This window comes from Triturus cristatus, chromosome 1_2, assembly GCF_964204655.1.
Source record: "Triturus cristatus chromosome 1_2, aTriCri1.1, whole genome shotgun sequence".
Lineage (NCBI taxonomy): Eukaryota > Metazoa > Chordata > Amphibia > Caudata > Salamandridae > Triturus > Triturus cristatus.
Window position 1 is genome coordinate 938,662,136 of NC_140580.1, and position 12,254 is coordinate 938,674,389.

The window sequence follows — 12,254 nt, forward strand, 5'->3', positions numbered from 1 at the left end:
CTGGACCCCGATCAGCACCGAAGACACCGTCCGCACGATGAACTCCATCCACTCTGGATCTCCTACCGACCCCTGCCCTCACCACGTCTTCAACAAGGCCGACGCTGTCATCGCACCCCACCTGCGGGACATCATCAACACCTCCTTCGACACCGCTACCTTCCCGGAGAGCTGGAAGCACGCCGAACTCAGCGCTCTACTAAAGAAGCCATCAGCCAACCCCACCGACCTCAAGAACTACCGCCCCATCTCGCTGCTCCAGTTTCCTGCAAAAGTCATCGAGAAGACCGTCAACAAGCAGCTGGCCGCCTTCCTCGAGACGAACGGTTCCCTCGACCTCTCGCAGTCTGGCTTCCGGGCCAACCACAGCACCGAGACCGCCCTGATCGCAGCCACCGATGACATCCGAGCACTGCTTGACAACGGAGAAACAGCAGCCCTCATCCTCCTAGACCTCTCCGCGGCCTTCGACACTGTCTGCCACCGTACACTAGTGCAGCGACTCAGCAACGTCGGAATCCAGGAGAAGGCACTGGAGTGGATCATCTCCTTCCTCGCCGGAAGGACACAGAGAGTCCGCCTCCCCCCGTTCAGATCTGAAGCCACCAAAGTCATCTGCGGCGTTCCTCAAGGCTCCTCGCTCAGTCCAACCCTCTTCAACGTCTACATGAGCCCCCTCGCAGACATCGCACGCCAGCACAACCTCAACATCATCTCCTACGCCGACGACACCCAGCTGTTTCTCTCCCTCACCAACGACCCCGCCACCGCCAGAGCCAACCTTCACGAAGGGATGAAAGAAGTAGCCGAATGGATGAAGAACAGCCGCCTGAAACTGAACTCGGACAAGACGGAAGTCCTCATCCTGGGGTCCTCACCCTCCACCTGGGACGACTCCTGGTGGCCCCCCGCCCTAGGCAGCGCACCCAAACCAACAGACCACGCACGCAACCTGGGCTTCATCCTGGACTCCTCCCTCTCCATGACCAGACAAGTCAACGCCGTCTCCTCGTCGTGCTTCAACATCCTGCGCATGCTACGTAAGATCTTCCGGTGGATCCCCACCGAGACCAGGAAGACGGTCACCCAGGCCCTCGTCACCAGCCGTCTGGACTACGGCAACTCCCTCTACGCCGGAACCACCGCCAAACTCCAGAAGAGACTCTAGCGAATCCAGAACGCCTCAGCACGACTCATCCTGGACATCCCCCGTCGCAGCCACATCTCCAGACACCTGAGAGACCTGCACTGGCTCCCGGTCAACAAGAGAATCACCTTCCGACTCCTCACCCACGCACACAAAGCCCTTCACAACCAAGGCCCAGGATACCTCAACAGCCGCCTCAACTTCTACGCTCCCAAACGCCAGCTTCGATCGACCGGCCACGCCCTCGCCGCCGTCCCCCGCATCCGAAGAGCCACCACAGGGGGACGGTCCTTCTCCTACCTCGCCGCCAAGACATGGAACTCCCTCCCGACCCACCTCCGCCTGACCCAGGACCACCTCGCCTTCAGGAAGCAACTCAAGACCTGGCTGTTCGAGCAGTAGCGGACCTCCCTCCCCCAGCGCCTTGAGACCCTCTGGGTGAGTAGTGCGCTATATAAATGCTTTGATTGATTGATTGATTGATAGGTTTGGAGTACTTTTCACAGTTAAATGTTTCCTAGAGGTCAGTTATTAGTTTTTTAGTAGCTACACCATTTAGTCGGGTGTTTATGTATTATATATTCTGGGGTAGTACAGGGCAATCTCCTCAATTTCTGTGTAAGACAGTGTTTCAATTGCTGATATCGCCAATCTTGATTTTGATCGAAATAAAAGTCTTCACACAGCTGTTGGGATGTTTTGAGTGAGCCCTCTGTCAGAAGCTGCCTAAATGTTGGTACAGACCCATTGAGCCCAGTGGAAGAGTGGTATATCAATGAAGCCCCCGAGTCGGCGCGGACCTAGGGTAGGTGGGAAGGCATCCCGTTCTGCGGACTTCTGACACTGTACTATCCGGTGTCTACATCCAGCGCCAGCTCGTTGGATATCGTAGCCCTGTATTCGAGGGCGTTGTACCTCACCTTCACTAGTAACCACTTATTAGGGTGCTGTACGTGTGGTAAGTGCCACAGTAGTCACTACCACTACCAATAAGTGTGTGAATCACCTGGTCCTGAAGAATTGCGGTTATTTAACTAATGCAAGAAACATGTTGACCACACATTACCATAGCGTAAAACAGTCATTTTAACTGGAATATTACGCACTTTATTGTTTTTAATCTAAGAGTGGGACCCCCGTCATTTAATAAACTTTGTTATTTAGGTTTCCCACTACTTATTTTTAACACACTTCCTTCACCACACACTTTTTCACTTTAGGGCCCTCACCTGCACTCACCTACCGGCTATGGAATAAAGATCTCCACTAAAAGGCGCCACTGAGGTCGCCGATCGGGGATTGCAGCGCCGCCCCGATTCGGAGCAGACCCTATGATGATACTTGACATCTGGGCCACATGCTGACGACATATGACAGCTAGTCTGCCGGATGTGTGAGGGTCTTTTTCCTTAAGGAGAACTCTCCTCCTGACTTTGGGGACACGTACATCTCTCTACTCACTATTAGCTCTTTTGAGGAACTGCATACTTCCATAACTATTCATATCAATGAATCACTCAGCATTGTTCCATAATGGAGCGTGTTAAGTGCCGGAAACCATTTAATCCATGTGTTTTATGTATATGGGGCAAGGTGCATATTGTTCGGTGTATGATGAGGTTCATTGGGTCTCTAGTGACATTTTTACTTTTTTATCCTGAGGCATCACTTTGTATGTGTTCTGCTATTGGGACACAGCTGGGCACTTACAGATCAAAATTAAAGTGATATGTCTTTTGAAACAATTCATGTGTTGCATAATAAAGCCCTATGTTATGTAGGCATGGCTCCCCCTGAGTTCATTGCTCTGTGTAGTTTTGCAGCATCCAATTTGGGGGTATGTCTCCCCACGCATAGGATTTGATTGTATTGTTGAAGTGTTTCAGCTGGTTTTGTGGGATACTCATGCAGAAGATGTAGTTAGATCCAGAGGCCACAACCATTATGATTGTTTGGATTCTGCCCCACATGGATAGCTGCAATTGTTCCCACCTTGCGAAATCTGTGTTCAGTTGGTCGATCATGATTGTTAAATTGTCTTTGACCATACGATCAACGTTCCCACTTACAAAGATTACCAGATACTTAAATTTGTGGGAAATCCATTCAAAATGGTAGGACTCTCAGAGAACTTTCCGTTATCAATTTGGTCATGAGCATGGCCTCACTTTTCATCCAGTTTATTCTGCACCCTGAGAGAACAGAGAACGTCATTAAGATTTCCATTAGAATGGGTACTGACACTTTCGGAGAGAAGTGAGTGTCAGTTGTGTATCTTCTGCATAAATCATGAGTTCTTGTTCCTTTGCCTTCATGTTTATCCATGGATGTCTGTGGCCTGTCTGATTGCTATCGCCAGAGGCTCGAGTGCAAGCAGGAATAGACATCAGCACAATGAACACCGTTGTCCTGTGCCCATCTGGATAGTGATCACCTCAGACAAGAATTGGTTACAATTCACTCCTGTGGTTGTATCAGTATACAGACCTTGGACCATCGTGGTGAAAGTGGGACCTATACCCATTCTCATTAGTAAACGTGAAAGGTAGTCCCACTTCACTTTGTCAAAGGCCTTCTTGGCAACTAGAGAGAGGACTACCCTTTCATCAGTTTCTGCCTTGGACATCCGGAGTAAGTAAGAGTAAGTGCAGGAGAGTTCTCAAGTTGCTCCTTGATGTCTTTCTGGGCACAAAGCCCACTTGTTTTTTATGGACTAGAAGCAGGATTGCTCTCAAGGCTCGTTGCCAGGATCTTTGCTAAGATCTTAACGTCACGTAACAGCGAAATAGGCCTGCAGTTAAAATAGCAAAGAGGTCCCTTTTCAGTTTCAGAATAGGTGATATGCAGGCCTTATTTAATTCTGTCCATATTCTCTTCGTCTCTGCTACTTCTCTGAAGACCTTCCCTAATAAAGGATCTGTTTTTAAAGCTTTAATCTTGGAGAATTCGCAAGGAAAAGTATCTTCCTTGGGCACCTTTCACGTTGGTAATGATTTTATGGCATCTGCTATGTCAGTGCCAATGATACCTTGATCCAGTTCCCCATGAAGTCAGCGGGAAGACAGGGCTCTGGAGAATGTTCCAAAATGCCACTTATTGTGGAGTTATGCATATGTTTTGTGTAGCAAATAAAGTAGAAATTTGTAACTTCACTTGTTATCTCAGGCGGGTTGGTGAGCAATGTATCCCACCCACCCCAAGTTACATATCACTGGGATAGTTGATCTGGCTTCTCTTTGCTTGAGCTGCATGACAAAAAACCTGCCTATTTTTTCACCATGCTCATAGTGCTGTTTTTTGAGGTGATCTAACACTTTTTCCACCAAAGATGTGAAGATCGTGTTCAGTTCATATTTTGTCTGTGTTCTAAAATGATACTCTGAAGTTCACTTGTGATAGTTCTGTTGTAGATACGTGATCTCTGTATCTAAGGCTTTGCATGTTTCATTCGTGTTCTTGTGTCATATCGAAAAATCCCGCATCATCAAGCGTAACATGTAGGATTCCCCCACAGTAACTTTGGTGAGGTTAACAAATGTTCATTTTTCTGCAAATGATTCTTGGGAGCCTACAGTGAGCCTATAGTGGGAGATATTTATTCTCCAAGTCTTGATATTAGTGAAGAAAGCATCTATTCCCAGTAATGAGGTAATGGGGTCATAGTCTGACATCAATATTATTTAAATTTCACAACTACAGTCTTTAGGAATCATGGCATTGTTGACCAACATGTAAGCAATCCTAGTTTCGGTTCCAGGGGTACATGAAAGGAAAGTGTGCCCCTCTCCATTGGATGGAACCAACCCCATGGATCAAGGAGACAATGGACTATCATTGTGTCTTTTAATAGGCCCGACTGGTCATCCTTCAGAAGTTTGGGTCTCTGACTTGTCTAGTACAGTTTTAATTGACATGTTCCAGTCCCCTCTAATTATGAGTCAGGATCTTTAGAATTCAATGCTGAGTCTATTGAGTTTTGAGAAACAGTCCTGTTTCTCATTTTTCTGTGCCTCTATGGATCATAGACAAATGCACAGCCTTGTAACTTCAGTTTGGCAAAGACATATCTCTCAAAGGGGTCCGACCATGTTTTCAAAATCTCAGCAGGCAAACTCCGGTGGATGATGATGTGTGTATTGTTTTTCTGAATTGTGGCTCCCTGATGCAGAGATCACCTCCCCCCCAATCTGTCTTAAATTTCTTTTTCAAATATGTGGTTCACCTTGTCTGGTTTCCTGCTGGTCTAATATGCTAGTTTTTTCCTACATTTAACATAGTTTGATAAGCCAATTACCTATAGTGAACCCAGTGAAATGACCTTGGAACCGTTAATGATGATTAAGGACTCTTCATTGTATTAACAGTAGTATACTTTAGTGTAAAAATCTTCACATCCTTAAAAGGCAAGGTGATGTCACATATCACTTGATGTACTGGGGGAGAAATAATGTTAAGGTTACTGCAGAGTATTCAGGTGTTAGTGGCTCACAGGTAAATAACTAAGTAACATGTACAATTTCTAGCACTAGCCATCAAGTGGTGCCACTGCAAGCCAAGCAGAGGAGTTGTATGAGTATTCACAGGGTCCTGCAGGAAATCAGAATTTTAATCAGGTGAGATGCACTTCATGTGTCATTTTCACCACTCGGTGAAACAACTGGTCTAGTCTGAAGTAAGCCAGATTTGCACATATCTTTCAGAGGTGTGTGAGGAAGCCAACCAGTTAAAGTGGAGGAGAATTTCACAAAAAGTGCAGTTGTCATGTTTTCAGGGGTGATTTAGATTTGTCCCTGCCCCTTGGTGGGGGAGGTTCTCTGTCAGAGATTTTGGCAGGTTCTCTTTGGAGGCTCTGCACTTTGCAAGATATACCAGCTGAGGTAAAGTGTGTCTCTTGGATGAGCAGCACATCACCTACTCTATGGAAGCTCTGTACTTTCTAAGATGTGGCGGCTAAGGTAACCTTGTCTCTAGGAAGAGCAGTCTATCACCTTGTGGAGGTCATTTTATGTCCATGATCATCTCTGTATGTTTCTCAACAAAGTGCTTTAGAGTGGAAGTCCTAGTTTTGTCATCTATGGTCATCATGGTAGCTTGATCAAACAACTCATGGAAGGCACTTTTGACTTGTAGCAGGAGGAGCAAGGCTCGTAACGTCTTGTGGATGACATTCATACCATAGGAGAAATTAGCAGCTATGGAGATTTTATGGCTATTATAAGTAAGGGCCACGTTTCCTGATGTTTGGACTACTTATCCGATGTACAGGTGCATTAGAAGGCAAATTATTATAAGCTCTGGTGAAGAAGTGCTAAGCTGCCTCCTTTGCAACAGCTTATGTGCTCTTTGAAATTCTGCGGGCAGTTGGAATTCTATGGGTACAAATTTGGGTAGAAAGGTGGCTAGGAATTTGATCATATCCGTGCCTTCTTCTGTTTCCGGGATACCAAAAATCTGAAGGTTATGTCTCCTGGCCTTATCCTCCAGTATAGTAACCACCTTCTTGAGGTTCCATAGTTCATCGCCCAAGTCTTGGGCATCAAGTAACTGAGCCTTGATCTCATCAATTGCATCTTAAAAGTCACCTCTTCACGATGTATGGATTTTAATTGCTTGGTGGTATTCACAGTGGCCATTTCTACTGAACTTTTAGTGACTTTTAGACTTTTTAGCTCCGCCATCATTGAATGCAGGGCAACAGAGGTCATGTCGGGTTGCTGCAATTGTTGCTTTTTTCCCTTCTACCTCCTGTCAGAGCCTCACAAAATAAGAGTTGTCTGTAGGAGTTATGTTACCCATGTGAGAATTATATACTGAGATGTAAGATATTCTATCGTGTCCCCCAGTAGTTATTACTCTGTAGTTTTATTGGGCACAAGGAATGTTGAAATAACTTGATGGAGCAGATAATACATTAAATATACATTATATGTACAAAGCCAGGGCCAATACAATGCTCTTGTAGTATCTGCGCGCGTTAGAAATGAAAATAACATAACATACCGATGCACTCAGGACCCTAGTCTTTGAAAAAAGAAGTCGAAAACGTACATATTTCCCTGAATTTGGCTCCTCTTTATTCTATCTAGGTTCGCGCCGGGGCAGTCTTGTAGTATCTGCGCGCGTTAGAAATGAAAAATAACAATACCATGTGTGGGAATAGGCAACAAGTATGACCCCCTCACTATTGAGCAGTAAGCTGAGCATTCATACAGTGAGCCTGCAGTGATTAAAGTCCACCACCCAGTGGTGCACTGTCCTCACTCTTTCACAGGCTCTTGTAACTACAGTGAGATGTTGCAGATATGGCCTCCTCCATGTTGCATTGTTACATCATCACAAGTTTCCATGTCTAATCCAACATGGCTGCCACTTTGGTGTTGCAGGGGGCCTTGCAAATCAGCATCAATGAGGTCAGGCAAGATGAGCCATTATCTAAGGCAGAGGACTCCCCTACTCTTAAGCTGCTCCCAGACTCTGCCAATGCTTACCACCTGCAGCGCCCAGACCTCTCTCTTTTCTGCTGGGAGGCAGCTTGCCAGCACCTCTCTGTTGGTTCCTCACCCACTGCAGGCGCTCAGAGGGCTTCACAGTGATGGTCAGTAAGTGACAAAGTATGCCACCTCTGCAGTCAGCAGCCTGGCTCAATGTGGGTTCACTATGGTCACTCTCGTAGTGTGGTGAAGGGCTCATCTTCCCTGTCGCACCAGAGGGCTCCTGTGCTTTGGTCCTGTGGTGATTACTGACAAGAGAGATCACTGAACTAGATGAGATGAATAGTTTAGAGAGGCTTTGCAGCAGAGCTCTCTCAAAGTCCGCCTTCAAGCCCATGGCCAGGACCTGCCTCCCCTATATTCCAGTTTGCACAAATGCAAAGGTTCCATTTTAACAAATGGAATCTGAATCACAGAGATAATTCAAAGGTATATCTTTTTCATAGAACTGACAGATCACTCAATACCGTGATTAGTTACTAATGATATTCTTTAAGCTTCTGATGACCATCACAATGTGTAGATGTCAATGCCAAGCAGAGTGACAAGTCACAGTGGCAATATCCAGTGTCTCTGTTTTCTCTCTTATGCCATTCCTCTTTTTCACAGTTTGTGTCTAATCCATATATTGTCATTGTGATTCGTTGACAGTGGACACTGGGGGCCCGATTCACAGAACTAACTTAAGACAAAATCCTAAACTTACTACAATTTTCGTATTCACAGAAGGCACTTACTCATTTTGGTATTCACAGAAGACACTTACTCACGTCACTTCGATATTCACAGAAGTTAGGAGTCCTAACTTTAGGACTCCTAAATGCCTTCTGTGAATACCGAAAGTATTAAAATTAGGATTTTTCTCAGTTTAGAAGTCCTAAAGTTAGGACTCCTAACTTTACTACTACTAAACTGAGAAAAATCCTTATTTTAAGGCTTTCGGTATTCACAGAAGGCATTTAGGAGTCCTAACTTTACTACTACTAAATTGAGAAAAATCCTTATTTTAAGGCTTTCGGTATTCACAGAAGGCATTTAGGAGTCCTAAAGTTAGGAGTCCTAACTTTACTACTACTAAATTGAGAAAAATCCTAATATTAAGATTTTCGGTATTCACAGAAGGCATTTAGGAGTCCTAAAGTTAGGAGTCCTAACTATACTACTACTAAACTGAGAAAAATCCTAATTTTAAGGCTTTCGGTATTCACAGAAGGCATTTAGTAGTCCTAAAGTTAGGAGTCCTAACTATACTACTACTAAACTGAGAAAAATCCTAATTTTAAGACTTTCGGTATTCACAGAAGGCATTTAGGAGTCCTAAAGTTAGGACTCCTAACTTCTGTGAATACCGAAATGAGTAAATGCTTTCTGTGAATACCAAAATGAGTAAGTGCCTTCTGTGAATACCAAAATGGTAGTAAGTTTAGGATTTTGTCTTAAGTTAGTTCTGAGAATCGGGCCCAATGGGTCTTACTTTGAATTTGGCAGATGGGATACTCTGTCTAAACGAGCCTATATCCCGTCCTCCGTATTACAACTGCCATAGGCTAAAATGAACTTGTATACTGCGGGCGAGAAATTCGCCAAACTCTAATAAGGCCTCTGGTAGCACCCTCCCATGCAGCCATGATGGCTCTCATATAAGTTTGGGAGCAGAGGCTGCTCAGACAGTCAATCTCTGCTTTACTTTAGGATTTTGTCTTAAGTTAGTTCTGTGAATCGGGCCCATAGAAACTAGGAACAATAATCACTAAAATAGGATCTGGGCTACAAGGTTAGTACTTCCTGCCTGACGTTTAGACAGTCCCCCAGGCTACTCATTACAATTAGTGTACCATTAGCAGTGCCACCTGACGACTATATGTGGTAATTCTGTTGTGTGTTAAGTAATAACGTATTGTTCTTTTGCAAACTAAAGTACTGCCTGGACAGTGATCTTTTGATTGTTATTAGATATTCTGTTGAGTTCTGAGTTGCTAAACCCACACTATCTCTTTCAGTAAGACATGAACCGCTCATCTTTTCTAACCTCAGCATCATGTGCCTGGTGTTCAGTTTTTGACACATTAGTATGGTTAAGCCCCATGACACCAGTAATAAATGGCTGGGATATACATAATCTTAGCACAGTATCTCCTGACTCTCCTGGGACTCCTGAAAAGATTCCCACATCCATGGATTTAAAACTTGTTTTGTTGTGTAAGGAAGGCTTCAATTCACTTGTCCAGGCCATCAAGTTCAGAATTTACAACTTTGAAAACATTTAAGGGGTTTTGTATGCAGAACTCGTCACCCCAAGAGTACCATTACAGGCAGTAGCGGCCCTTGGAGGGAGTGCCGCGGGGCGAGGGAGGCGCAGGGTGTTGGGTAGTAAACTCCGGCTCACGGCCGACCGGAGTTATGTAAGTAAGTAAATAAATAAAACAGTGAATTTGGTTGGATGAGAGGCAATATATAGGAACAGGCACTTAGGTACACAAGAACACGTAATAACAGGCATTTACAGATGAATGTATTTATGGTGTTATTCTTTGTTGCTCTTCACATGATACATTCAGCCAACACGTTTTGCCCAAACATGGGCCTCTTCAGGGCAGTATGTTATTGCGATAGGCGTGTCCCTTGACGCGTGTGTCCAAGAAGATTAATAAAACCGAATCCTAGTGCATATAAGTTAAGCTCATGGTAGAGCGAAGTTCTACGGGTATTATGGAGTATGGTGTTCTTCAACGCGGTATTAGCCGCAAGTGAAAACCTGGAACCGTATCCGTAAGCGATGTCCTCAGGCCAGCATGGTAGAAGCGAATTTCATTGCGCGCGCCAAAACGCATTTGGCGTTTCAGCGCGCTCAATGAAATTCGTTTTATTTCAGATATACATGAATAAGAAAGCTTCATTATGTTTTCAAGCAAGTATTTGCAAAGCAAACAGGATCTAATGGGTTGAAACTGGAAGTGTGCGCTCTTGGTAGCTTTGTGAGCATTTCTGTTTGATATTCTAGCACAAGACTTATGTGAAACCTGGCTTTTGGCATGGCATGCACATCTGTTTAGACATTAATACGTTCCGAGGTTGCTGGGCTGTACATCCTATGTGATTCAGTAGTTGCTCCCTTGAACCTTGAAACAGCTGTTCTTCCAGCTACAAATGGACTCAACTCTCATACAGAGGTACATATTCAATCTGAATTTAGTAATTTTCTACCTCATCTGAAGATGTGCATAACCCTTTATTAAGAGACATCTGCAACCCCAGTCCTTTTTGTGACTCATGGGGGTTAAAATGATCTACCTTTTAGAAGGAGTGCATGAACTCTTACATCTTGACCAGATAAACATATGTGTTCTTTCTCCACCAAAACATTTGGTACATGGCTTCCTTCCTGGGATGTGTCTCTTATCCCCCAGCACCCCTACATTGTGGGAGGATGTGTGATAAGGTGCTGTATGGAGAAAATGGCAGAGCACTGTATGGGCATTTGCAGCAGCATATGCTTGGTGAAAGGCTGGTTGGAGGGGAAGTGCAGGGCACCTTATAAGTGTTTGCGTAGGAATGGCAGAACACATCTCTGCTCGTCCCAGACACTAAATTATCTGGCTAACAGTTGGATTGTGGTAGCCACTGAGTGTCCTGCAGGTACTGAAACCCTAGAGTCATGTGCTTCAAGAAGTACTGGATGCTGGAAGACTGACCGCAGAGGTTCGACCACATAAGCCCTTAAAAAATATTGATTCACTAAACCTCTACAAAAGTTAGAATGCCCTGTATGTTCTGCTCAAAAGGGCAGTCTTACACCACACACATTATTCAATGGCATACCAGATCGTGGACTCCAATAAACATGCTTATTTGTAATTGGTGCAGACTTTTCACAAAATGATGAACTAAGGAATGGAGCAAACACTCTTGGGAATATGGTGGCTCCAGAGAATGGTGGTGATTCACTCTGATACAGCACATTGGGTCGGTATCACTCTTTGCAACATAGCGGACTCTTGAGGCTATGCAGACTCCCCAAATATGATGACTTCTCTTCAATGGGACCTATGCTGGAAGACACACCTCTGCCAGATGGGGTGGGCATCCTTAATAAGGACATGGCCACCTGTTAAACTGCAGGAAATACTTTGATAAAAGCTATACCTCCCATCCACTATTGTCTAAAGTCATTTGAATGGCTGAGAAGGATGGAACTAGTAACATAGACTGAAGTTGGCCCACACACTGTGTCTATCACTAAGCATAAATTGCATGCACGTTAAGGACTAAGGGTAATGCTTTTGCACTGGTAAAAATAAGTAAAGGTATAAAAAAAAGTATACAAGGCTAGAGCTAAGAGAAAAAAAAAGAAAATTAGGGGACCAGTTGTGTTTGGAAGATGGGAGGTAAATCGATTGAAATGCTAAAGGACTGATTTTGAATATGGCAGTAAAATCCAATGTTCTCCCTCATTGCATGAGGGTGGAGTAAGGTAGGTTTCCTGAAGGCAAAGTTCCTGCCATCTTCACCATCGGGAATGCCATGACTATAGGCTTCATTCTTTTGAAAAAGCTGATGCACTTGCCACCTAACATAGACTTCTTGATCCACAAAATTGCATGGACCTACCAACAGGG